The 27,700-nt window shown below is 42.4% G+C and overlaps 1 long non-coding RNA gene across 1 annotated transcript; it reads left to right on the top strand.

Annotated features, from left to right (window-relative positions):
- The first annotated feature begins 20,386 nt into the window (after positions 1-20,386).
- LOC147337328 (uncharacterized) lies at positions 20,387-23,766 on the top strand. Its single transcript, XR_015124739.1, has 4 exons — positions 20,387-20,571; positions 21,630-21,717; positions 22,438-22,595; positions 23,021-23,766. It is a non-coding gene; the product is annotated as an uncharacterized LOC147337328 (long non-coding RNA).
- The last annotated feature ends 3,934 nt before the right edge of the window (positions 23,767-27,700 follow it).

Raw genomic sequence — 27,700 nt, 5'->3', positions numbered from 1 at the left:
CTGTTAAGAGGGAATGTCGTCGAGCAGAACGGAGGTGGAAAAAGGATAAACTGCATGTATCATTTCAAATTCTCAAAGACTGCTGGCATCGCTACCAGAACACTGTTAAAACGAGTTGGCACTTGGTCTTTTGAAGGTCATAAGCTTCGTTCGGCGTGACTGTCCGGACTGATATATTGTAGGTATTGACTTTGAGTGCAGAGGGCTAAATGCAAAACACGCTTACACACACATAAGATATGATTAGAGTAAGTCCCTGGGACATTCTGAATGTTTGGACCAATTCTGAATCACTAGCAATAAAATAAAGGCTAAAAGCTGTTTGGACAGAGGTTCTAGTCTGAGTACGTCTGAAGGGTATGAGGTAGCACCAAAATAAAGCTGTGGGAGACCTGGGGAGTGTCATCTGGACCTGCTACTGTTGGAATCATAGTTTTTCTTGCATCTGAATTGCGCAAACACAGAGGTCATCCCACATATGGTTCGCCCCTCAGGGGGACAAAGGACCTCAGGAGTGAGAAGAGATGAACCCGGCCACACTGCATTGAAGGGTGTTTGTGAGGTCATTATTTTAATGACCTCATCAGGGGGAATTGTTGGATTGTAGTGTTATTTTATGCCATGTTATACCCCGAATTAAAGATTGTGAATTATTATGTAGATTAGTTTGCATTATTCTCCTGAATTAGAAGAAGCTGATAACTATTGCATTAGTTAAACTGATTTGCATTACATTAAACTGCTGGCTTGTTGTGAATGAAGGATATTGCTGTATGATGCATTATACTGCTGAGTTATAAGAAATACTGTACACAGAGAGTTATTGTCTTATTTGTCTGATTAGAAGAGAACAGAATATGCTGGAGTTTTCTGCCCCATCGCAGCAGGAGCAGATAAGCAGGGAGCCAAGGTCGTAGCTTAGGCGCTGTGTGAGAGAAGGCATGTAAATGTTTAGGCTTTTTATGATAAGGTGGAGGCACCAGGGGCTATAAAAGTTTGAGCAATGCTCCACCATTTTGAGATCTGAGACTGTCTGCATACAGTGTCCATCTCCCACGTGTGTGATCATTAAATCATCGTTTGACTCAACCCGACCGGACCAGTGTTGTTATTGTGGTGTTTCTCTTGTTTCCATCCCCAATTTTGAACTCGTAACATTCACAAAGACCGTCTCCAATGCCAGGTACGCACTCGCCTCCACCCGCCTTAATCTACGAGCTGTTACACTCTCAGAAGTGTAGCGGATGTAGCTGTTGAATCTTTGAGCTTCAAACCCTTTTTACTGAAATTTTGTGAGAAGTTTAAATTTCCCTGATCACAGTAACAACGATTTAAAGATTTTTAAGTATCTGCAGCTCTCGGATACATGTGGTCCAGTCAGTCCAGTATTTCCTGCTCAAACTGCAGTACCTGAAGTATCAAGCAGCATAAAACAGAAACACTCAAGCTGATCAGTTTCCAGTTCCTCTGTGTTGGTGATCGAGTCCTTTCCACCTGCGTGTGTCCATGCAGGAAGCTGACCAGCATCGCCTTCAACGACATGAACCCATTCCCCAGCCGGCTGCTGAGGAACCGGCGAGTGCTCCACCTGGAGCGCCTGCAGGCGGAGCTGCGTGAGCTGGAGGAGCAGCACAAGGAGTTCATCACCGAGAGCGTCGTACGGAAAGACAAAGAGCTCGACGTCATGGTGAGCGAGGACGACGAGGACCTCTGATCACACGGGACGCTTCAGCTGCTCACTTCGAGACGACGATGAGTTTTCCATGAGTTCAAGAGAATTTCACTAAACCGGCTGTTAACTGGTTTCCTTCACACCAAACACAGGATTGTGTCAGGTTCACCATCTCTACTAACACTACAAGGAAACAGACGCATACAGATTTAACTGCATCACATCTCTGAAACAAGCTTGCAGTAAACAAATGTGTACTGTGTTCACGTGTGTAATAAGTCAGGCTGCAGAAATGTGCAGATGTATTTCAGTGAATTCATTTGGATTAATATGTGATAGCTTATTTATTTCATTGCATCTTTTGCTTTATACCTAAAAATGCGTGACATTTCTAAATGTAGTCACATCCCTATGAAACATGGTTGATTATCAGCTGTAGTCACAGCTGGTGATAAAGTAATTAAAATGTCCAGCTATTCAAAAATAGGGCATTCTGCACAATGAGTACTTTTTGGTACTTGAAGTATATTTTGATGCTGATGCTTCAGGGCATTGTGCTGCATTGTCGAAGCTCTCTGGGCTTCCGGTTAGAACGACCTCACAGTGTTTTATTTTGATCTGGTGTAAAGTGCATTGTGCAGAAATGACAGCATGATAGTCACATGATAAAACTGACTTTTCTTTTTTTTTTTTTAATTTTACTGGGTGTGCATCTTGTTCAAATGTCTTTTTCAGCATTTGTACATAAATATTCTGTATATAAATATTTGATTTTCATTTATTTTACAGAGTCCTTTATTTTGTTTCACAAATATGACATTCATGTCAAATGACATCTGCAGACTTTATAATGACCAGCAGGGGGCAGTGTATTGCAGTCTATGAGAACATTTACTGAGACCTGTTTCATGCACTAGTTTCATGTCTCATTGAATCCAACATGATGTTGATTTTGTAAATTAAGGTCACATCTTCATCACATCTAATTTCAAAACACTGATCAATTTAAAAAACAAATGAATTCCATACCAATTGCAGGAATAAAATAGGAATAAATAACAAACGAGAAATACATACAAAACAAGAGAAAGGCACACATGAGAGAACAGGTCACATGACAGCACAGCATTATCTACCCACAATTTGAACTAAATAACAGATAGCACAGGCAATGAAAACAAACGGAAATCAGAATAAATTTAAAAACTTTTATTGATGTTAACTTGAAGTGCTGAATTAGCCCTGTTGTCAGTTCAAATCACTTCAATCTATAGCGCACTTTAAGGTCTTTAGACCTTAAAAAGTAATACACTGCAAGGTAAGCTTGCAGCATCTTACTTTAAGGTCAACTGTGAAACTTTGTGGAAAGCCTGAGACAAGTTGATGAGTCAGTGAAGCGCACTTCCTTCTGATGACGGCTATACTGAGGTGAGTTTTTAAGCATATCCTGAACTTTATTCATTATTAGACTTCTGACACCTGGCAAATAAACTCTCACGCGATATGAGAACATAACAGCAAAAAGCCAGTAGCTGGTACATGAATGGATAAAAATTGGATCCCTCAGGGAGGCGCCACCACTTGATCTTCTCCACCGTCGTGGTTGGTGTTCTTCGTCGTCGTTGGCCAAGGTTGAGTCGGAGATCCATCACAAGTAGCCGATGTTGAGGGCCAATATTGGTTGATGGTATGACTTTTACGTTCGTGACTAGCCAGTAGTCGATTTGGGTGTCTCTGCCGCCGCTGGAGTACGTGATGAGGTGTGCCGGCTTCTTTTTGAAGAAGGTGTTGGTCACGGCAAGATCGTGGGCCTCTGCGTAGTCCAGTACCCGGCAACCGTCGTCGTTTCTGGTCCCAAATCCTTGGCCGCCATGGAATCGGTGATATCCGTCTCTCCCCTTGCCTACATGTCCATTTAGGTCGCCGCCTACCGCCACGTGTTCCTCAGGGCTAATCGTTTGCAGGTGGTCGTCGAGGGCGCGCCAGAATTCTGTCTTCTCCTCGTCGGGGCAGTTGGTCTGTGGTGCATAGCAGGAGATAATCCGTAGGACGGTCGGGTCGGCGTCGATCTTCACTGACATGATGCGATCCGATATGCGGGTAACTTCGACCACGTTGTGCCGGAGCTTTATTATTAGACTTCTGACACCTGGCAAATAAACTCTCACGCGATATGAGAACATAACAGCAAAAAGCCAGTAGCTGGTACATGAATGGATAAAAATTGGATCCCTCTTAGATTGAATTGGTTGCCCTCTTATATTACGTTGTTTTGAACCTAACCGCATCCACTGAATTAATGCAGTTTTCAGGACAGTAAAAACAGAGAACTCTGATATACACAATTTCTGATTGCTGATAGTGTTTCTTAATGCAAAATGGGCTTCCATTTAAAATGCAATTGCTTTATGTTCGATCTTTAGCGAAGAAGGGTCATTTTTGATTCTGTGGACAAGGGATGCAAATGGAATGTGAAGGCAACAGGTAGTAGGGTGAATTAGGGTTTCGTGTGGTCTTCAGTGCATGAATTTTATTGCCACTTTATTTCAACTTTTTATTAATGTACTCAAAAGAAAAACAAGAACCACAAAGGAGATTCTTGTGATTCTTGTTTGTGCTATCTGTTTGTGAAAGAAAGCACATTTTACCACATCATACTGTGTTTGCTGCCATTTATTTTACTCGTCCTGCCTGAGTGTCTGGGCTGCGTTTGTCTGTGCACCTTTGTTCTGGCCTTCTGCTGATGGGTTTCACATGCTGGGCTTTCCCTCTTGGTCCACACCCAGCAGCCTGCTGCTGACCACACACAGCCTACAAACTGATCCATCCATGCATCCATCCATGCATGCATGGCCTGGTTATTGTTGAGTTATCACCTCCAGCTCCTTGCTCATAACCAGGTAGATACTGGGCTGGGCCTGATCTCTGAGCTCAATAACAATGACAAAAATGCCAAACACTTTACTCTTCATGGTAAAAAATGTTTATAATACAGTAAAAACTGGATGTAGCCAAAATCAGTGTTTTATATACAGTGTAAGTGAACAACATTGCTACACTGCTGGTGTTTGATTGATAGAGGCTTTCTTTATAAGAACTATGATATCATTTCTTTTGCTGATTAACAGTTTTTATATAATTTTTATATCATATATAGCTTTCAAGAAGCCAAAGATCACTGGACGAAAAGACTACAGACCTGTGGCTCTGACATCTGGTCAGGAAGTCTTTTGAGCGCCTGGTTCTCTCCTATCTTAAGACCCTCACGGCCCCCCTCCTGGACCCCCTGCAGTTTGCATACAGAGCCAACAGGTCTGTAGACGATGCCATCAACATGGCCCTACACTTTGTCCTGCAGAATCTATGCTAGGATCCTGTTTGTGGACTTCAGCTCTACCTTCAACACCATCCTTTCAGACCTTCTTCAAGGATTGCTTTCCCAGATGAATGTGCCTGATCCCATCTGCCGGTGGATCACTGACTTCCTGACGGACAGGAAGCAACCAGTGAGGCTGGGGAAGAATGTCTTGGACTCCCGGACCATCAGCACGAGCTCCCCTCAGGGCTGTGTTCTTTCTTCTATGCCCTTCTCCCTGTACACCAACTGCCGCACCTCCAACCACCAGTCTGTCAAATTAATTAAGCTTGCAGATGACACCACCATTATTGGACTCCTCTCAGACGGGGATAAGTCTGCCTACAGGATGGAGGCTGAACATCTGGTGTCCTGATGCAGCCGCAACAACCAGGTGCTGAATAAGTGTTATTTTCATTTACCACTGGCCCAAGTACATTTTTATTGGCTTGTGAACAAAGCTGTAGTTTTTGTATTTTTAAATATTAACGCAATTTAATTGAGACATTATTTATATTATTTCACTTTCAATGTGAAAAATGCTGTAAAAACGTTGAAAATAATGGTCACCCCTGTTCGCTGCAATGTAAAATAGTACAACTGCTGTCAGCCTTCATTAAGTTGCATCATTTAAACATTTGCATATTTTTATTCAACTTCTGCAGGATGCTTTGATGAAAGACTCCCTTTTCCCAAGTAGAGGCTTTACTAGAGGTCACAGGAACAGCGCTGCTGTTTTGGATGCGGAAAAATGTTGTCTTTCACTCTACCTGAGCTCAGTGTTTCAGTAAGGGCTCCGCCTCATTGTAGCTGACGCTGAAATGTTTGTGTGGGTTGCCATGACAACACCAGAAGTGCATCTGAGATCGTGTCCAAATTCATGGGCTGCATCCTCCTGAGGACTCGGTGTTCTGACAAAACGTCTTACTTTGGCAAAACGTCCTACCGTAAGTAGTTCATGCGTTCTCGGCGGCTCTAGTGACCCTCGAACTCTCGGCTAGCTATCGAGGTGGTGGATAACATACGTCTCCCCCACAAGAGCACGAACCTACAACTTTTCTACTACTGGTTTTACAAGGCGTACACGGTAAAAACATTATGCTGTTATTTGTTAAGCACTTGTGCACCTTGTGAAAAGAAATAAGTGGCTGAGATGGATGTCATATGTGCTATTGATATTATTTTACTCGTTTCTAGTTTTCACGGTGCTCCATGATTGTGAGAGGAATAAAAAAGAATTGTGGACATCAGTACGAAGCATGGATTCTTTTGACCAGAGTAGATACACTGGTCCCTTGAATATACTAATCTTTTTGAGGTGGGTGACTGTTCCTGTGTATTTACAGAAACAATGGTTGTGATAACCTCAGCTGTTTCAGAGGGTGACTGTTCGTTGCTTTGCGCACTTTTAAATCTGTATACAATGGTTTGTTCCCTTTTTGTGTTCTGAGGTTTAAACAAAGATGTACTAGATGTATTATACCAGTCCCTCGAATCTACAAATCTTTTAGATGTGGATGACTGTTCATTTTCATCTGTGTTTACAGAAACACTGGGTGTTGGAACCTCAGTAGTTTCTTTTTGGCTGACAGACTCTGGAGCTGTACAAGAGGAATAAAGAGCTGCAATGCTTTCGTGAACCTGACCTGGGAAGGGAGAGAAATATATTTTTGTTTTGTTTTTGTTTGTCTTCTTGTTTTATTTGATTCCTTGTGGGATTTGGATCCAACAAATAAAGTATGCATATTATGCACACACACAAACACACATGCAGCTATTACCATTTCTTGTATTCTTGAATAAAGACATTGATCTGACACATTTAAAATGCAGCCAATTGTTTTTATTGTTATATTATTATTTTTTTTTTTTTTTTTTTTTTTTTTGGCCTGTCCCGTTTGGCTCTTTTGCCATCAGAATTGTTGTCTAAAGGCAAAGAAAGATGCCCAACGGATTTACTTTACCAAACTGACCATCCCAGCCTTGCCGTAATGGTCCATTTGATTCACCTTTTATTGTTTATTTTATTTTCACTTACTGAATACGGGACAGACTTGACTGGGGGAAAGAAGGGGAGAAAGAAAGAGGGAAAGAGAAACAGCTGAGAAGAGGGACGGGGGAGAAGGGCAAAAGACAAAAACCAACAGAACGGGCAGAGAAAAAAAATGCATATATCAATCACCTGGATCACCTGCTGAGAAAGAAAAAAGAAAGCAAGCAGAAGAGAACAAGAGTAATAGAATAAACAACATCAATGATATATGGGAATATGACAGTAAATACTAAATGTTAAACATTATTGTGCAGCACATAAGATCAACAGAACACAGTGTGCTTTGAGGTAGGAGCCAAAAAGGGTGTAGTTTGTGGGTGTGATCACCCGTGTGTACACCTGTGAGCATGGACGCGCTTGTTTTTTGTTTTTTTAAAAGGTTCTTTCATGTAATAATCTGCTAGAGGGTGTGGGGGGGCCACAGCCCCGTCCTCCAGGGCGTGAAGCAGGTGTGGAGGAGATCAAAACTCCAGACATCCAGAGGCCCCCAGAACACAACAGACCAAGGAAGACCAACAGAGGGGCAGCCGCGCCACTGTCCCAGAAAGAGCTGAGGAGAGTCCCAGATGAGGGCTCACTCAGCAGCCGCGGAGCAGAAGCCAGGGGGAGTTGCAGTGACGCGCCCGTGAGCTCCGCCGGCAGCCAGCTGCGCCTGAGTGACCGAGCCCCAGGCCGAGAGGCCGGGGGCACCCCACCTCCGAAGTGGCCCGAGCGAGCCCCAGGCTCCAGGCCCCGATAAGCGGCCGCCAAGGAGTGAGCCGGTGTGTACCTGGACGCCCATCCCCGGACACAAAGAACCACCAACGCACCGATGTCTGAGGGGGTCCGCCACTGGCAGGGGAAGTGGTGGTAGGGGGAGATAGGCCTCCATACCTTGGAGGGCCTAAGATGTCCCCAGAGAGGTGGCGCCTGACACCCAACCTGACATATAGACACAGACATACAGGCACACACAGATACAAACATCCATTCCCACCCTCATGCTCTCATATGCACTTACTCCACACTCAACCAACGTGGAGACAGACATAAAGAGACGTTGTACACACGATCACACTCCCCAAGCGTACTCTACAAACCGGGTCTAGGTGCCCCCGCTCCTGGAGGGGGGAACTGCACCCAGACCCAGGTGGTGTTTCCCTTTTCCCTGCGGTGGGGGGAGGCAGACCGCCCCGACTCCGCAGCAGCAGGAAGGCTCCACACTCCAGACCGCAGTCGGACAGCCAACTCCTCCTCCTAGTCCTAGCCCCCCTGCTCCAGCAGGTCGCAGAGAACGGGGGTGAGAGAAGACTCCGAACCTCCCTCCACCCGCTCATTGTAATGTTGATGCATGTGTGTTCTAAGGTGCATTTAAAACCCAGGAGGGCTTGGAGCTACCTGCCAGAGAGCAGCAGGTAAGCGCATGGTCCCTCCTGCTAGCCCTCAATGTCTACGTGTATTTAAAATTGAGAGGTGGGCAACGATGCCAGGGGTGGGGTGTACACCCTGATGTTACTTTGGACTCCGTGTATCGTGCCCACCCCCAAGATCCTATATGTATGTGTAATGAGAGTGTGAGTAATGTGAATGTCTAAGTTGTGGGATAAAATTGAGGCAGAGGCAGCCAGAAGGGGACAGAGGGGGGGGGGGGGGGGGGGGGGGGGGGGTAGCCTCCTCTGCACCCTGGTGACATACCCCTACTCCAAGGCCCTGCATGTGTGGGTGGTTGTGGTGGAGCGGGAAGAGGGAGGCAGCTGGAGATGGGGAGGGAAGGAAGGGAGGGGCAAGTGACCCCTCCCTGGGGCCAGCTCCCCCGCTGACCCCAGTAGGCACCCCCATACTCCGCGACCCGCCAGGGAAAGGGGGCCCAGGCCCATCCAGACCGGGCCCAGTGCAGCAGCGCCGCCCGGCCCCACAGAGCCCGGGACAGTCCACCCAACCCCACCACAGAGAAAACTGCACCCACCCCACCATCCACTCATCTTCCAGACTACATAAGACAATAAACACCCAGGCTGAGATCTTCCTCCACCTCTCCTGTATCTCCCCCTCCTGCAGAGGCAGCTCCTGAGGAGAGGAAAGCTCCTGCAAGATGTGACAATCTCCCCCACCAGTTGAAGAGCCCCCCAGGTGGCTCGACGCACCGGCGGCACCCTGCTCCAGGGCTGGGCCCCCATGCACCCACCCGCCCACAACCCCGGCAACACACCAACCAGGACCCAAGCCCCCGAGGCCCGGTCCGGGTCCCAGCCCAGAGACGGAGCGCCCCCAGAACCTCACGCCCATCCCGGACCCACCCAGGGGCAGCCAGGCTACCAGGTCAGTAACCCACGTCCGTCAGCACAGACCCTCCCCTAGCCCCGCTGCACGCAGCCGCGAGGAAACAGTCACCTGAGAGCCAACAGAGCCCCTAACCGGACATGACCGCTACCCCGGGTTGAGCCCCCCAAGGAAGATGCCTCCGGGGAACCCCCCGACGCCCTAAGCCTGTCCCTACCCCCACACCAATCACAACAGTGAAGGCGGGACCAAACTATGACCCCCCACCCCCACTAGGTGATGGAGCTGATCAAAGGAGCCCAGAGCAATTGATCTGATGTGGTGGCAGAGGCTGTATCAAGACTAATGTAATCTAATAGATAATTTCTATATTGGTTAGAATTAAGATTATTTTTATTTTTCCAGTTCATGAGGACTGTTTTCTTGGCTATGCATAGGGCAGTGAAAACCATATGGGCGATATTCTTTTCTGAAGTGACATTATCTAAGCTGCCCAACAAACACACTAAGGGGGAAGTTGGAATGTTACATTTCAGACACTTCGATAAGTCTTCACATATCTCGCGCCAAAACTTCTGAACTGGTGGACAGAACCAAAGAGCGTGGATATAATTGTCCAGTGAATTGGTTTGGCAGTGTGAGCAGTTGTTGGTAGACGTAAAGCCCATCTTGAACATCCGATGACCTGTATAGTGCACTCTATGTAATATTTTGTATTGAATTAATTGAAGACTGGGATTTCTAATTAGATGAAAGGTTTTTAAGCAAATCTGAGACCAGAAGTTTAGGTCTAAGTTAACTGATAAATCTGCTTCCCATTTTGCAATAGGAAGTGATATTGATTCATCTGTTTTAGAAAGCATTCTGTATATTTTGGATAGTAATTTGGGGGGTTTAAGAGTAAGAAATTGAACCACACTTGGTGGTGTTTGTAGTTCAACTTGACCCGGTTTAAATTTCTTTTTTACTATGGATTTAATTTGTTGATATTCTAAAAATCTTTTCTTGTTGATCCCATATTGTGTAACTAGTCCGTCAAATGAAATAAATTCTGTTCCTTCTAGTATATGTTCTAAATATTTGATTCCTTTATCACTCCAATCTGAAAAGTTTATCATATTATTGTTTTGTAATATGTCAGGGTTGTTCCAGATAGGTGTACGTTTGCATGGGATTAATGAAGACGCCGTCAATTTTAGAAACTCCCACCATGCTGTCAGAGAAGAGCTGATGTTGATGCTTTTAAAGCATTCATGTCGTTGGATGTTTGAGCTGATAAATGGTAGGTCTGAGATCTCTAGATTATTGCAGAGTGCTTGTTCTACATCTAGCCAAGGTTCATCTAAGAGGGTGTGTTTTAGCCATCCTGAGATAAACTGAAGCCTGTTGGCTAAGAAGTAGTGCTGAAAGTTAGGCAGTTCTAGTCCTCCTTTATCCTTGGTCTTTTGTAGTGTTTTTAAGCTTATACGTGGGGGTTTATTTTTCCAAAGGAATTTGGACATACATGAATCTAGAGATCTGAACCAATCTTGTGGCGGTTTAGTTGGGATCATTGAGAATAAATAATTTATTTTTGGTAAGACCATCATTTTTATAGCGGCAACCCTTCCCATGAGTGATATGGGTAGACATTTCCATCTAGCCAGATCATCTTCTACCTTCTTTAAAAGTGGGATATGGTTTAATTTAGTTAGATCTGCAAGCTTGGGAGAAACATTAATACCTAAATATTTTATATTTCCCGATTGCAGTGGTGTAGAAGAGGAATTATGGAAGGAGCAATTAATCGGTAGGACTGTAGATTTTGACCAGTTAATTGAGTAATCTGATATTCTTGCAAAAGAGTTTATCAATTCAATCACCCCAGAGATATTGGTTTGTGAATTTTGGAGAAAGAGTAACACATCATCCGCATAAAGGCTGATTTTATGTTCCACGTTCTTGCATTTTATGCCCTTAATTACTGAATTCTGTCTAATTGCTGCTGCTAGTGGTTCAATAAAAATTGCAAATAGTGAAGGGGAGAGTGGGCATCCCTGCCTGGTGCCCCTCAAGAGACAGAAGCTGGAGGATGTCTGGTCATTTGTTCTAACACAAGCTGTTGGGGAATTATATAATATTTTTAACCAGTTTATGAAAGAGGATCCAAAACCAAATTTGTGTAAAGTTGCAAATAGAAATTTCCAGTTAACTCTGTCAAATGCTTTTTCTGCGTCTAAAGAGAATATTGTAGTTTCAAGGTTTTTACTGTATGAGTAGTCTATCAAATTAAGTAATCTACGTGTATTTGTTGATGAGTGCCTACCTTTTATGAAACCAGTTTGGTCAGGATGAATTAAGAGGGGGGTTATTTTCTCCAGTCTCTTTGAGAGAGCTTTGCAGATTATTTTAAGGTCTACATTTATAAGGGATATTGGACGATAGCTTGAGGGATATACAGGGTCTTTGCCTGGTTTTAGCAGGAGATTAATGTTTGCAGAATTCATATTTGATGGAAGTCTGCCCTTTTCTTTAATTTCCAACAACGTTCTGTAGAAAACTGGTGCTAGAATCGACCAGAATTCTTTGTAGAATTCTGCAGGAAAGCCATCTGGACCTGGAGCCTTATTATTGTGCATACTTATCAGGGCTTCCTGGAGTTCACCTGGTGTCAGTGGTGAATCCAGTGCCATTGCTTGAGTGTCCAATAATTTTGGAAGAGTTATGTTGTCCAAAAACTGATCAATTTCTTTTTTAGATGGGTTTATTTGTGGTGAATACAACGTTTTATAGAAATCCCTGAAAATGTTGTTTATTTGTATCGGATCATATATTGTGTTCCCAGATGAATCTTGAACAGCACATATAGTTGTTTTTTCTTTATTTATTTTTAGCTGGTTTGCTAGAAATTGACCGGATTTATTACCATGTTCATAATTTTGTAGGCGTAGTCTTTGTACTAAGAATTTTGTTTTTTTATCAATTATCTCATTTAATTCTAGTTTTGTTTTGCGTATTTTGTTCAATGTTTCCTGATCTTGGTGGGACGCGTAGGCTTCTTCTAGTGATTTGATGTTTTTTTCTAATTCCTGAATATTTTTGTTTTCTTTTTTCTTTTTATGTGATGAGAAAGAAATTATTTTACCTCTCATCACAGCTTTCCCTGCTTCCCATAGAACAGAAGCTGATGTTTCGGGAGTGTCATTATAGTTCAAATATGAAGTCCACTCTTTTTTAAAATATTTAATAAAGTCTTCATCTTTAAGTAGTGATATATTAAATCTCCAGTTTTTTCTCGGCGTAGTATTATTCTTGTGCATTAGTGTTAAAGATACAGGACCATGATCGCTGACAGCTATAGGGTGAATCTCAGTGTCTGAAATGTCGTTCAGCAGTGAGCTGCTGACCAAAAAATAATCCAGACGAGAGTAGGAGTGATGGACATGTGAGAAAAAAGTATATTCCTTACTGGTGGGGTGAAGGGAGCGCCATGCATCGCAAAGACCAAAGTCGCTCATATACTGTTTGATTATATTTGTGGACTGCCAATTACGCTGAGTTCCCGCTGTATTGAGCCTATCCATGTCTTCATTTAGTCCAAGGTTGAGGTCACCTCCAAGAACAAGTGTGCCATCTAAGTGTTCAGAGAGTGCACTGAAAAAACCATGAAAGAATGAGGGATCATCAACATTTGGACCATATACACTTGCAATACATAGCTTTTTATCACGTATAGATAGTTTAATGATTAAGAATCTGCCCTCTGGATCTATAACTGTATCGAGTACTGTGAAATTAATATTTTTATGTATTAAAATTGCTACTCCCCTTTGTCTAGAATTATAACAAGCTGAGAACACATTAGGAAACTCAGGTGTTTTAAGTTCATTCGAACCTCTAAGAGGTCTGTGGGTCTCTTGTAATAGGACAACATCTGCCTGTAGTTTTTTGAGTTGGTTAAATATTTTTAACCTCTTTTCTCTGGAGCCAGCTCCATTTATATTCCATGTAATGAACCTCAGTGTACCCATAGATGTTTGTGTATAACTAGGGAGGTATGCTGTGTGCGTTGCTTAGACAGGTGGAGAGAATACGTCACTTGTTCATAAATAAAGAGAAGGAGAGAGAGAAAAAATGTGTGGCGAGATGCTCCCTGAGTCTGACTATGTGTTTGCATAGTTACTAATATGAGTAGGCTTGGCTTAAGTGTGTGTGTGTGTGTATCTTATATGACTGTGTGCGCTGTCTGACTGATGTAAATGTGCTGCCGTTGAGCGCATGGTGCATATGTGTCGAAATAAAGGATGTTTGTGGATGAGTGTCGAAGCAGGTGATCGAGGCAGTGAAAGGAATAAAGAAAGAAACCAAGGACAGGGGTGAGCAGCATAAAACCAAGAGGGGGAAAAGAGAGGAGGGAAAAAAAAAAAAAAAAAAAACGAGAAGAAAAAAAAAACAGAAACAAAACGTAAACATTCCAATTAAATCACTGACGGAGAGTGACGGTGTTAATTCTGCTATGAAATCACACTTTAAGATGCGATTTGATACTGGTAAGTTAAACAGATGTTAATGCAAGTTAGTGTGAGTGGATAGGGAAATGGTGTAGCTGATTCTTATCTGGTGTGAGGTTAATACAGCCACGGAGTGATGTTGGGGTCGCGGTGGAGCTGTCCGTCCACGTACAGCCGGTCCACAGCGATGACAGCGCGGGAGCCCTTCTGGATGAAGCCGCGTCGGATTGGGAAGAGGACCCTGCGTCGTTCCAAGATCTCTTTGGGGAACTGGTCGTTCACGCTGAAGTCCGTTCCTTTTAATTCCCTGCCGCGGCTTTTCACATGTTGCTTTTGTTTGAAGTGGCCGAATTTGGCCACGATAGGACGTGGTCTCCCGGCCGTAGCCCGAATGGGGCCGAGGCGATGTACCCGATCGAAGACGATGTTCTTCACAGTGTCCTCCGGCAGCTTCAGGTGGGTTTTGATGAAGCTTTTTACCGTGGTCTCCGCGTCCTCTCCAGCGGCTTCTGGAATACCAGAAAATACCAGATTATCACGCATGCTACGAGCTTGTAGATCGATAACTGTTTCTTTTATTTTTTTATTTTCTCTATTGAGCTGGGTAACATTATCTGTGAGACATTTCACCGACTCCCTTAGCGTGGCATTTTCAGCAGCAAGCGTTTCCACCTGCTGCTGGCTGTACTCCAGGGATTCTCGCAAGCATTTAAATTCTCGGTGAAGAATCTCCACCAAGGACAGCCTTGCGTCGAAACTGGACAATCGCTTGTCGATTGACTCCAATATGTCGGCAATATCTTTGCCGGCTGGCGATGTTGAGCCGGGGGAATCTGCCGGGCGTTGTCTTTTCGACGACGGCGTCTCAGCTTTGGCCGGGGAAGCTGCACACGGGGTCTTCTTCATCACGAGATCCTGAAAGCACTGATCGATGTAATCTTGGAGAGTCTCTAAACTCTCCTCGTTGTTCTCCAGGGTGTTGGAGATTATTTAGACAAATAGTGTTAGTTATAAGACAATTGATAAGTGTATTTGGTAATGCTGAAGCTTAAATGAATTTGTTCAAATCTAAACTACCATTTGCTTTAATTTTCCGCCAAAATCTCCGGCGTCTGACGTCAGTTACAACATGAGTCGCTTACCTTGTCCGTCACTTACTCACCTGCCCGTCACTTACTCACCTGCCCCTGTCTGAAAGAGCTGGAAGTTTCTGAAAGAGCTGGAAGTTATTGTTATATTATTAAGAAAAAAGAAAAGGTGGGGTTGGGGGGATGTAAAGAAGAGCTTAAAGGAAAGGGCTAGAGGAGAGAAAACCCCAACAATTAGCAGGGCATTTTTTTACTTGGACAAATTGTTAATAAAGTTTCCATATCTGTAACAATGATGACAGTATAATTGTTTATAAACAATTATATTTACAATTATATGTGTCCAGTATGTTGGCTCATTTTCTTTTACTTTTTGCATTTGAAAATAAAAGTTGGGTTGATTTTGACACCATTACAAGAAGTGTTGTTAATGATTCTTTTTGAATTAAAATCAGGTTACCACAAATTGTTTTTTAATTTAATTTCATTTGAAAGGTTTGTCAGTGGGTAAACAATTCGTAATGCAAAGTCAGAAACATCGAGTTATTCTTGTACTGCATGCTTGCAATAAATAAGTTGTCCTAACAGTCAGTCAAAGGAGCTTGGAAAGAAAAGCGTCTGGACTTCTTTGAGTTGAAGTGACTGATATATATATTTTTTGTCTGTTTGTTTTGTTGGTTTTTGTTTTTTGCCCTTTATCACCATTCCTCTTCCCTGCTGTTTTTCTTTCCCTCTTTCTTTCTCCCCTTTCTTTCCCTCAGTCATGTCTGTCCTATGTGTAGCAAGTGAAAATAAAATAAACAATAAAAACAAAGGTGAATCAAATAGACCAATACGGCAAGGCCGGGATGGTCCATTTGGTAAAGTAAATCCGTTAGTTATATTTAACATAATGTTAAATGGCAACATTCTGTTTACAATGTTACCATTTTACATTGTGTTAAATGGTAACATTCTGTTTACAATGTTACCATTTTACCTTGTGTTAAATGGTAACATTCTGTTTACAATGTTACCATTTTACCTTGTGTTAAATGGTAACATTCTGTTTACAATGTTACCATTTTACATTGTGTTAAATGGCAACATTCTGTTTACAATGTTACCATTTTACATTGTGTTAAATGGTAACATTCTGTTTACAATGTTACCATTTTACCTTGTGTTAAATGGTAACATTCTGTTTACAATGTTACCATTTTACCTTGTGTTAAATGGTAACATTCTGTTTACAATGTTACCATTTTACCTTGTGTTAAATGGTAACATTCTGTTTACAATGTTACCATTTAACATTGTGTTAATTGGTAACATTCTGTTTACAATGTTACCATTTTACATTGTGTTAAATGGTAACATTCTGTTTACAATGTTACCATTTCACATTGTGTTAAATGGTAACATTCTGTTTACAATGTTACCATTTTACATTATGTTAAATGGTAACATTCTGTTTACAATGTTACCATTTTACATTATGTTAAATGGTAACATTCTGTTTACAATGTTACCATTTTACATTATGTTAAATGGTAACATTATGTTTACAATGTTACCATTTACATTATGTTAAATTGTAACATTATGTTTACGATGTTACCATTTTACATTATGTTAGATTGTCAGTAGGCCTGGTACCGGAACCGGTACTGGACCCCCTTTTACTTTCAGCCATCAGAAGAGGGTACACTGTGGTCATAACAATACTCAGACTGTAGCATTTAAAGGTCCCAAAGTGTACCAGGAAAATATCCCCCGCACGATTACACCAGCAGCCTGAATTGTGAATGTGAGGGAGGATGGATCCATGCTTTCATGTTGTTCACTCCAGGCTGATATAAAAATGATATAACTAATACTACTTCTACTAATAATGACAATAACAACAAAATAATAATAATAATGTCAAAAATACCAGTAATAATAATAACAATAACAACATAAACAACAACATTACTACTAATAATAATAAAGATAAACAAATGTATTAAAAAATTAATAATGATAATAATAATAATAAAACTGATCATAACAGTAACAATATCAATCATAACAACAAGAGTACTAACAACAATAATAACAATAACAATGAAGGTGTTGCTGCAGATCTGAGTCCCGACTCTGCTGCCTTTCTAGTGCGGCAAAGAAAGTAAGAAATAGAAAAAGAAAAACACAAATAAACTGAGTGTGAGGGTTTTTCTACAAGTTACACTGAATATTTGCACAGACATGCTGACTGTTTGCTGGGAGACGTCACCTGTCTTTTATAGAATAGCAGGTAAGCTGTTCTCTGCCGCTGCTCACACACAGACTCACACGTGGTCTGGCAGACCAACTCGTCATCGTACGTGAGCCGGCTGTCTGTGACGTCGTCTCTTCCGCTCATCTGGTGAACGCCGTCACAGACGTAATGTCCTGAGAGGAGAAGGCGCACTTATTAATGTCTCATAAACTTTCAAAGCTGACCTGCATTCAGCACATGTGTCTGAAAGCACCCACTCACCGCTGTAAGCTGAGGAGCCCAAACGACTGATCACGCTGACCAACAAATAGCGAGCAGTTTACTGGGAGAGGGCAGCGGCACCACCCGTTAGCTTAGAAATGGGCTCCATCCATACTTGAAATGAACGGTGTGCCTTTTCCCTTACCTCTTCAGTAAAGGCTGTGTCCTGGCTGATCACCAGCTGCTGTGTCAGAACAATGGGGCTGTTCTTCTTCTCCACGGTGAATGATGGAGTGAACGTAAACCACTTCAGATGGAGGATCAGCACACTGAAAGAGATGAGACAAAGAGGAGAGGCTCAAAGGAAGATGCAAGGAGGACATGACATGAACAAAACTGACACCGACTGAACTGTGGTGGTTTGAGGCCTTTGGGGACCGATTTGAGGTTACTCACTTTGGCAGGTTCAAGAACAACAGCTCCTCTTTGATCTTCTTAGCTCCGCACTGGCATTCGTAGTCCAACAGGCCGCCCTGCAGCAGGGAGCAGGAGGAACAGGTGCATTAGAGTTAAACTCTTTTACAGATGAATTCACATATTCGTGGGAGCAAGCCTGTTCACAGAATAGAGTCTAAACAAGCTCTTACTTTCAGACTCCAGCCCCGCCCTTCAGCAGCATCCTGCTGGCTGGCACAACCTTGCCATTGGCTGCTGCCAGGGACTCAACAGGTTAGAACAAAAATATAAATATTATATCTGAGTTCTTATGTGGACCCGCCTTCCAGACACAACGTCACCTTCCATCAATGTCCACAGGTTAGCGGCCCTCGCTCTGCTGGTCCTCCAAAGTAAGAAAAAATGAGGAAAAAATAAGGAGCAGACCAAGCAAAAGAGGGTATTTAAAGAGACAGTGTTCTTAAGGTGCATTTTTGGCGAGTTTTATTATCTAAATGTCATTGTGTCACTTTCTTATGAGGCTTCAGTGAACTGAAAAAGCTTCTGGGATGAGAAGCGAAACGTCTTCAAAAAAGTTAAAGAAGTCCGGTTGCTTTTTTCCCCCAAGCTCCTTAGAGTTCTCTGAAAATGGTCAGGTAGAAGGACTGGACTGAAAATGAGTAAAAAAGCAGCCAAAGCCCAAGGAAGTTGAAAGACTGGAAACTATTGCTGAGGTCATGTCAGTGTAAAAAGTTACCTACAAGTCTGGCACCTTGGAAGCAAAACATAAAGAAATAAGGTGTAAGGCCAAATGTTTGGTCCTGCAGCCAACCGGACCATGAAATATAGAGCACAGGTGAACAAAGTGAGGCAGCAGTTTGCTGATTTCCACCTTGTGCCTTTCATGTTGATCAGCTTAGTAGTTTGCCAGCTTTCTAGCTGTTAAAGACTTTTGGCGAGAGGTTATTCATATTTGAACTCTAATTGAACCCCTCTTTTTTACTGTTTTTTTGTTTGTTTGTTTTTGGGGGTTTTTGTTGTCTTAGATGGCCTGACTCAGCAGGTGGGGGCAGTTTCTGAGTTTACCTTCGTTCAAACAGTGCAGAAATGGTTTCGCTATGCTCCAGACCGGATGGGTGGTGCAGGACGCCCGATATCCAGCCCCGTCATGGAGTAAACTAAAAACAGTAAATAATACATTTAACAAACAAGCAAGCTCTAAATTCAAGCGGAGAGACTGCAGACGTAGCCGCACCATTCCAGGGATTTTTGGTTAGCATGAGGGGTCTAGCCAGGACCCTTACTGGATACTGGGTGGGAATCGAACGTGCGACTCCAAAGATGTGTAGTATTACCACTACACTATCCAGCTGCGCTACACTATCCAACAAAAGAAGTTTTTAGAAAATTTGATAAAGTCTGATGCTTAATATTGTAGGGATATTAATCTCCCTATGATATTAATACGGATTAATAACACAGAGAAGTCATACTTCTGTTATGACAGAATTAATTGGGTAAATTATATTTACAATTGTAACATTGTAAACTTAATGTTATGATTTTACATTATATTAAATTGTAACATGATGTAAAATCGTAACATTGTAAACTTAACGTTACAATTTTACATTATGTTGCAATTTAACATAATGTGAAATTGTAACATTGTAAACATAATGTTACAATTGGAACATCAGTCCATCTATCCATGCATCTTCATCCGCTTTATCCGAGGCCGGGTCGCGGGGGCAGCAGCCTAAGCAAAGAGGCCCAGACCCAACACGCTGTGTACTCACCTTTGCTAAGTACATGTGAACAGATCTTGAATAAAAAAAACAAAACAAAACACACTTTTCTTTTGTGTTTTATTGAAAGCACTTTACAGAAAGTGTAATTGTTTGTAATGAAGAAAGAAGTAGGTAGGTTTGCATGTGTAATTAGTGTGTTATTGCAGAAGAAGCTTAATGTGTAGTTTGCAAAAACAATGGGAAAAAAAGGTGGCCGAAGAAGAAATGATAAATGTCCTTTTTTTTAAGTCTTCCCTCGGCCGGTCGTTTGGCTTATGACATGTGGCGGGGACTCTGCTACAGAACTCCGCCAGTTCGAACCCCCCACGAACTCAGTGCCACGGCCCTGCGCGGGGGGCGGGGAAACGCACTCGCATTTCCTTTTTGCTTTTTCCTGCTTGAGCCAAGTCCTCCGCCCGCTCTTCATCTCTCTCATTACCCCTTATTACCTTACACTCATGCCTTTGCCTTTCACCACTTCAAAACGAAGCCTACTTCAATATTACCTTCATACGCTCTCTTTGCTTTTGGCTTTCCTCATGCTGTGTACTCACCTTTGCTAAGTACATGTGAACAGATCTTGAATAAAAAAAACAAAACAAAACACACTTTTCTTTTCTGTTTTATTGAAAGCACTTTACAGAAAGTGTAATTGTTTGTGATGAAGAAAGAAGTAGGTAGGTTTCCATGTGTAATTAGTGTGTTATTGCAGAAGAAGCTTAATGTGTACTTTGGAAAAACGATGAGAAAAAAAGCTGGCTGAAGAAGAAATGATAAATGTCCTTTTTTTTTCAAGCCTTCTCTCAGCCGGCAGTTTCAGTGCCACGGCCCTCGCTTGGGGGGTGGGGAGACGTGCCCCCCAAGGAGACCTGCTAGATTGTTCAGAAGGTTGTTCTCATCCATCCAGATGGAGGATCACTAACAGGAGCGTGGAAGACTCCAGAATCCACTCTGGCTGGAATCCGGTGGATATGCAGTGTGTACAGGTACAGGACCATTTAAACGGACAGCATTTATAGAATGACTATTAAAAGTCAGCGAGTGTCAGTAATGTTAATGTGGTTATGTTAGTAATACACCGAGTGCTAATATAAGAGCTTTAAGATGCATTTGTAGATATTATTACGTGTTTTACCGTCTTTATGGTGCTAGCTTAAAGTTACGGTGTAAACGTTAGCTTATATTGGAGGAAAGCTGTTACTGGTTAAACGATGTTAGCACAGAAATATTAGCTTCTGTCATGACTGATGAAGTTACTAGTTAATAAAGTTTTCAGTAAAGTGATTAATCGCAGCCACAGGTTGACAGCAAATATCTCGATTAGCTTCAGTGCATCTGTAATAAATATGTGCAAGTTTCAGTGCTTCGTTTAAACTGTATGATACTTATACTGACCCAGGGTCAGTGTAAAATACAATCCTAGCTGTGTGAACAAAGCCACTGTAAATTTAATCCTGCATGACAAACCTCAGGATGCAGGTTATTATTACTCTTTCCTGCTGGCACACCTGAGAGTCAGCTAGAAACTTATAGTGACGTGGACATCATGCAAAGACTGCCAGACTCTGTAATACTGCAAATGATCAGTGACTCAGGTTAACACTAAACTTCAAACGGTACCTCTGTGTGCTGAACATCTAGGATTGAGTCAGGCTGCATTGACTGTGGGACTTTAATGTGTTAAAAGCAGGTTGAAGACGGCTCAGAAACATTTGAAGATTAAAATTGAGCATTATGGCTGCTGGTGGTTTGTAATATCTACTCAGCTGTATTTTTGTTACTAATTTATGTTTGTTGTTGTTTAACACAGATTTCAGAAGAGCAAATATGCTTAATAGTTTAACTAGATTTCATTTGTCAGTGTTTGACTGCTGAGTCACCGGAAGAACTCATTTCATTCATTCTCCATATGATGTTAATTTACAGAAATGTTTCACAGGAACTGATTTCTCCCAAAGGTTGAACTAGTGTGTTTCCATAGATTACCTCTGTATGAATGTACTTCTTAAATGAAGGCAAGTGTTTGTCCTTTTTTGTTCCTCAGGTACAGTACGTGATATCAAGGGCAGGTGGTCAACACTGGGGACAAGAAGCAGACATACTTCCAAGAGGGAGCTGCAGTGAGGTCAGAGGTCAGAATCTGAAACAGCTCAGGTTTATATTTTAGAGGTTATAAAAAATCAAAATGTATTTATAAAGAAACCTTTAAATAATAGTCATAATTATGATTATTATAAGAAATATCAAACATTTAAGTGGATTTTCTGTTACACATATTGTGTTAGCCCTGCGATAAACTGGCAGCCTGTCTTTGTCCTGTATCAGCTGGGATAGGCTTCATCCTCCCGCAACCTTGAATTGGATACATTTTATTCCAATTATGTAATCTGATCATTTACAAACTCAAGGTATCTAATCAAAATGTAAGTAATAATTATAAAATGGGAAAGCAGAAATAAGTGTGACATAAATGTAAATGTGTGAGCTGACATAGAGCTACATGCAGTCTGAAAAACCTTTGTTGTCAAGTTTGCAGGTATATCAGCACGAGACATTCTTACATAGAAGAGACATTAAAGTCTCTAACTCAGTGAAGCATTATTGGTCCCGTCTGTTTGGATAAATATAGTAAGTTGATGTATGTCCATTTATTGACACATTTTCTTAAGTGCTTATCCAGTTCAGGATCACAGTGGAGCTGCAGCTGGATATGTTCACTAAATAAACCTTACAAAAGTTAACAATAAACCTGCATCCATGTACGTTGTTGTCCACAGGATGAGAAAATCAAACTGGAACACTGTGGAACATGTTAATAAATGTTTGTGTGTTTATGCCTGTGTCTTTCACAGGAGGCGCTGGAAGGTTTCCCTAATAGTTCCTGGTGAATCAAAGCAGAACCATAAAGGTTGCTGGACTGCATGATGGCCTTACCCCTGAGCAGTCATCCTGTTAAAGGATGAACCAGTTAGAAGCTGTTTTCAAAGTAGCTGAGCAGATTTCATCTCAAGTAAGCGATTAACTGTTTGTTCATCTGTTCCGCCACTTAAAGAGCATTTAAGGACGTCTTTTGAGTGTCCAGTTGAATTAATTCTACTGGCTCTCATGGTAATTTGTTATTATAGTCATATTTTTCATGTTCATCCAGCTATTTAGTAAATTCTATCTATTTAGTAATATCCGTCAGCTATAAAATGTAATATAAATATAAAAATATCTAAATATCTCCTGCCCTTTATGTTTTAATGATGCAAGTCTGTTATCGTGTTACATTAGCATTCCTCACATATCAATGAGATGCTGTACAGTACAATCCTACTGACACAGCAGAGGGATAACGACAGCTATTCAACATCGTTACACGACACATTCGAGCTGCATGACGCAGACAAAGTGACTAAATCATCTTTTTGTGGTTTATTGTCTTCAAACCAGCAGACAAAGCCGATGGCAGAAGATGTCAGAGAAGAACTTCAGGCCGTGGACTGAAAAGGTATTTTTTTCTTGTTATCAAAAGACATTTGGAGTGGCAGCTTCTACAACTGGTTGTGCTAAAGTAAAGCTTACAGTCTAAGAAATCACAGTGTTGATATTCAGCACAAAGAGAAAAGCTCACTTGTTTGAATTTATTTACAATCATAGTTTTATAAATTCTGACTGTAAACAGCTTTTACAGCTTTGATATTGTTTGACACTCGATATCAGGTGATAGGGTTTAATTTAAAGGTTTCTGTGTCCCAATGAGCCATTTACACTGACCAGTATCAGTTTAACTGTAACACATTCATTATTTAGATTCAACAAAGAAATAACTGAATGTAAAAAATGGCAGCCCTCAGGCAGGTTTATAGAGATACATGCATGCATTATGAAATTTATGTATCCCAGATAATTGTTATTCATCTAGTCATGGCAGACCTACCTCTTCCTCCCAAGTTAACTGCAACCCAAAATAACTAGTGGGGCTATTTACACACTCACAACCAGTGTGGGGTAAAAAGAGCCACCAAAAAACTGTCAGCCACAGATGTGCTAGAAGAGTTAGAAGCTCTACTTATGGAGAAACTTTCTAAGTCTAACAGGGGACAGGAACTCCTGCCCAAGTAACATGATATAAGCCCACATACAGCCCAGCCATAAAGTGAACCAAGTTAAAGACAGCATGGGACCAAATGCATGTAACCAGCCTGCACCCAGCTGACATTTCTTCCTCCTGAATTAAATGAATGAAGGGATGAAAGTTAAATGACTACAAACCTAAAGCCACTAGTTCCCACACTGGAGCTCCCTGACACTGTGTGTTAACTGTATTTAGCTTGTATCAACAGTTGTAACAGGCTAAGCCACCTGAGACACTGCATTGAATTTGTTCCTGTCTTACTGGTTTCAGCTGACTGGTTTCAACTCAGATATTCTGCTTTTTCCTTTCAGTAGATCAAAGCAGCTCGTGCTCCTTCTGCTTCCAATTTAGAAGAAGAAGAAGAAGGCGAAGGCTTCAGCGAAGTGGCGTTCATGGTCTCAGTGAACAGTCACGGTCACACACTGCATGTGGTTTTAAAAGCAACATGTCTGTTCACCACAACAATGGAGATGTGTAATATTAGTGCAGCTATGGTTTGTTCTTGAACATCAGTTCTGTTTTCTACTTTGATCACTCAGACCAAAAAAGTGTTGTTTTCAGATTCTTTCTTTTAAATCTATAAAGCACCTGTTCATTTTTTTTATTACAATTAGTTTCACATAAATGTTAGTGTTTCCTTTTATGATCTTTTAATGCTTACACTACACTGTACATGAAATCAAACCTAATAATGAGGCAGATAACATTCCTGTTACGATCCAGACTAGTGGTCTTACTGGGGCCGGTGAACAGGACTGTAAGCTTGCCATTGTGCCAGTTAAAGTAAAATCAAAGAGAGGTCAAAGAATAGTGGAAACGTATGCCTTTCTGGACCAAGGGAGTTCAGCATCCTTTTGTACAGCGGGTCTTATGGACAAGCTGAATATTGCTGGGAGGAGGACAAAGATTCTCCTGCGCACCATGGGACAGGAGAAAGTGGTGGACAGTTTCATTGTACCTGAACTTGAAGTTGCTGGATTGGACAGTGACATGTACTGTGATATGCCTAACCTCTTCACTCAGCATAAAATGCCTGTAGATATTGGTAACATCTCAAATCAACAGGACCTGGTTGACTGGCCACATTTGAAGCATGTTCATTTGCCAGAAATTAAGGCCAATGTTGAGCTTTTGATTGGCATGAATATGCCCAGAGCTCTAGAACCTTTGGAGGTCATCCGGAGTGTAGGTGATGGACCCTTTGCCATTAGGACTGTGCTCGGCTGGACTGTGAATGGGCCACTTAATCGAGAATGCTGTGGAAGGCCAGGATGTTTGGCAACAGTTACCGCCAACAGAGTTTCTGCTGTCACACTGGACAAGCTATGGAAACAGCAGTTCAAGATGGATTTTCCTGAGAGCAGCAATGATGAACAGATGGGGCTGTCAAAGGAAGACTTGAAGTTCCTGGAATTGGCCAGCAAGATGGTGACTTTGGGGGATTGGCACTACAGCATTGCCCTGCCACTAAAAGACCGAGACATAAGAATGCCTGACAACTGTGCAATTGAGCAACGAGCCTTAGGTTTGAAGAAAAGGTTCATCAGAGATAAAGACTTTCATAAAGACTACACTGCCTTCATGACAGATCTTATATCTAGAGGATATGCAAAGAGAGTCCCAGTCACAGAATTAGAGCGCCAGAAATGGGGAAGGATTAAACGTAACTTTGTTCCTGGAGATGTGGTCCTTATAGTGGATGATTCTGCACCTCGTGGTTCTTGGCTCATTGGGAGAGTCACCGGAGCTGCACCAGATGAAAGGGGGCTTGTGCGTCAGGTCTGGATTAAGACCCCAACCAGCCATGTGTGCAGACCCATCACAAAGATATGCCTTCTTCAGGAGGCCTCTGACCCATGACTATGACATTTTTGACACAGTGTGACATAACTAACTTTGAATTGACTTTAATGTTATGAGATGTACATCAGACTGACTATATTTAGGCTAAGTGCTGGTAACCTCTGGCCTATGACTGACTGACCATGTGCAGACAGAAGAAAAGAAGAGAAGACATGAGAAAATAACTTTGGTGGACTTTTGAGTATGTTATGTTGTCTCACTGGGTGTCTGTGATATGATGAAGTGTGTGTTGTGAGTTATGGTGTTGGATGTGTAATTATTACTGTAAAAATGTAATAATTAGGGGCCGGAATGTTGTGGATAGGCGTAGCTTTGGGTCACGTGGTGTCAGTAATAGTGATTGCTATATCACCTGTTCACGGCCCGAGGGAAATTTTGTGAATGAGTGGGTGATGGGGGAAGTCGACTTTTGCTGACCGCTCAAGCTTCCCAAGGCGTTCCCAGGCCAGCCGAGAGATATAATCTCTCCAGCGTGTCCTGGGTCTGCCCCGGGGCCTGCTCCCGGTGGGACATGCCTGGAACACCTCACCCAGGAGGCGCCCAGGGGGCATCCTTGTCAGATGCCCGAACCACCTCAGCTGGCTCCTTTCGATGTGGAGCAGCAGCTGCTCTACTCTGAGCCCCTCCCGGACGGCCGAACTTCTCACCCTATCTCTAAGGGAGAGGCCAGCCACCCTTCGGAGGAAGCTCATTTCTGCCGCTTGTATACGCGATCTCGTTCTTTCGGTCACTACCCACAGCTCGTGGCCATAGGTGAGGGTAGGGATTGTAACATTGTAAACATAATACAATTTTACATTATGTTACTGTCAGAGTCGGACGGTTCCCCGACCGGTCGACCTGTGTGTGTGTGTTTTTTTGTTCTCCTCTCTCGCTCCACTTTTTCTCCGCTGCGATTGTTACGCGGTCGCGTAGCAACGGGAGACCTCCGACCCGTAAGTGCTGCCACTCTGAGCTGCCTAATAAGCCTGGACGCGATCGAGACGGAGAGACGGAAGGGGACACTTCACTGATTCTAGGGAGTTTTGTGGACACACAAGGGGAGACGGGGAGAGGAGCACTGAAGGGACTTGCACTGTGGATAACTGTGGATTGATTTTGGCTTCACTGTAAATAAAGACACTGTTCAACTTAAACGAGAAGTCCGCGTCTAGGTTCGCTAACTCACCACCCTTAACAGCTACAATTTAACATCATGTAAAATTGTAACATCATGTTTACAATGTTACAATTTGTAAATTGTAGCATTGTAAACATGATGTTACAATTTTATATGATGTTAAATTGTTACATAATGTAAAATTGTAACATTATGTTTACAATGTTACAATTTGTAAATTGTAACATTGTAAACATAATGTTACAATTTTATATGATGTTAAACTGTAACATAATGTAAAATTGTAACATTATGTTTACAATGTTACAATTTGTAAATTGTAACATTGTAAACATAATGTTACAATTTTATATGATGTTAAACTGTAACATTATGTTAAATTGTAACATAATGCTTAACAGATAATGGTTATCCTCTTTTTATATCATACATCATTGTCTCTGTAGGAGGGTCTGGAGCACTCCCTGCTGAGCCGCTGGGTTCAGTACCTTGCAGGCAGGTCCGACGATGACTTCATCATCTCACCTGAGCTCAAAATTCTGGTGCGTGAAGGCGTCCCTCGGGAGTATCGGCAGAGAGTGTGGCGCTGTTTGGTCCGAGCCAGAACTTTGACAAGCCAAGAGTGCCACACGCAACGCTATCAGCAGGTACAGCTGTAGAGAGAGAGAGTGCTTTATCCGCACCTGAGCACAGGTGGCTCCTCCTTCTTCCTGTTGGGAATGCTGGCGAGCACTCAGTAATCCTGTTCTGTTTCCAGCTGTGTGAGAAGAGTCGGACAGCTCCTAATCCTGCCTCCAGGCAGGTCCAGCTGGACCTTCACCGAACCCTGACGACCAATCAGCACTTCTCCTCGCCGTCCAGCCCCGCCCTCCAGCCCCGCCCTCCAGCAGCTCCGCCGCATCCTTCTGGCCTTCTCCGGGCATAACCCTGCCATTGGCTACTGCCAGGTACTCAACAGGTCAGAACAAAAGTATAAATTTTATATCTGAGTTCTTATGTGGACCCGCCTTCC

The sequence above is a fragment of the Aulonocara sp. 'chitande type north' Nkhata Bay genome, linkage group LG2, assembly GCF_057382095.1.
Source record: "Aulonocara sp. 'chitande type north' Nkhata Bay isolate Kocher_YH1m ecotype deep benthic linkage group LG2, A_spYH_male_GT1.1, whole genome shotgun sequence".
Lineage (NCBI taxonomy): Eukaryota > Metazoa > Chordata > Actinopteri > Cichliformes > Cichlidae > Aulonocara > Aulonocara sp. 'chitande type north' Nkhata Bay.
This window is presented reverse-complemented; position numbering and strand designations above follow the sequence as displayed.